This window comes from Arachis ipaensis, chromosome B06, assembly GCF_000816755.2.
Source record: "Arachis ipaensis cultivar K30076 chromosome B06, Araip1.1, whole genome shotgun sequence".
Taxonomy (NCBI): domain Eukaryota; kingdom Viridiplantae; phylum Streptophyta; class Magnoliopsida; order Fabales; family Fabaceae; genus Arachis; species Arachis ipaensis.
In genome coordinates this window covers 38,029,058-38,029,791 of record NC_029790.2, presented here as the reverse complement: position 1 = coordinate 38,029,791, position 734 = coordinate 38,029,058, and positions in this window count along the sequence as shown.

The window sequence follows — 734 nt, the reverse complement described above, 5'->3', positions numbered from 1 at the left end:
ACTAGTTTATGTGCATCACACTCCTTGTTCATCACTATGGTTTGTCCTCCCTTGAGTGAGCTTTTCCTGGTCAGCAGCTCCTTCATATACTTGATGTATGAGGGCATTTGTTGGAGAGCCTTGATGAATGGTATATTCACATGGAGGGATGCAAATATGTCAAGAAACCTTGAGTATATTCTCTTCTCTACACCACCATTTAGTAATTGGGGAAAGGGTGCATAGAGCCTCAGCAACTCTTTCTGCGTAATTGTGGTTTCCTGAGGATTCTCTTCCTGCTTTTCTGCAGATGAATCTTCAGATTGTTCTGATGTTCTGTTCAGCTCTTCCTCAGTCTCCTTATCACTTATAGTAACCATCTTGTAATCTTCCCATCTGACTTTCTTTGCTTCACCTCTTGGATTTTTCTCTGTGTCACTTGGGAAGCTATCAGTAGGTTTGGGAATCTTCTCAGATAGGTATCCCACTTGAAATTCCAGCTTCTTGATGGTGTCTCTCTGATTCTTGATATTGGCTCGCACCTCCTCTTTGAACACCTTGTTATCTTGAATCTCCTTGCATATGCCTTCAAGTAGAGTCTCAATCCTTGATAGTCTTTCTTCCGATGATGGAGAGTTGAGATTGGAAGGATGAGAAGGGCCATTTTGACTTTGGTATGGATGTTGAGGTGTGTTGTTAGGTGGGTGCTGATATGATCTCTGTGTGGAATGTTGGTGAGTTGCATTGTTGCTGGG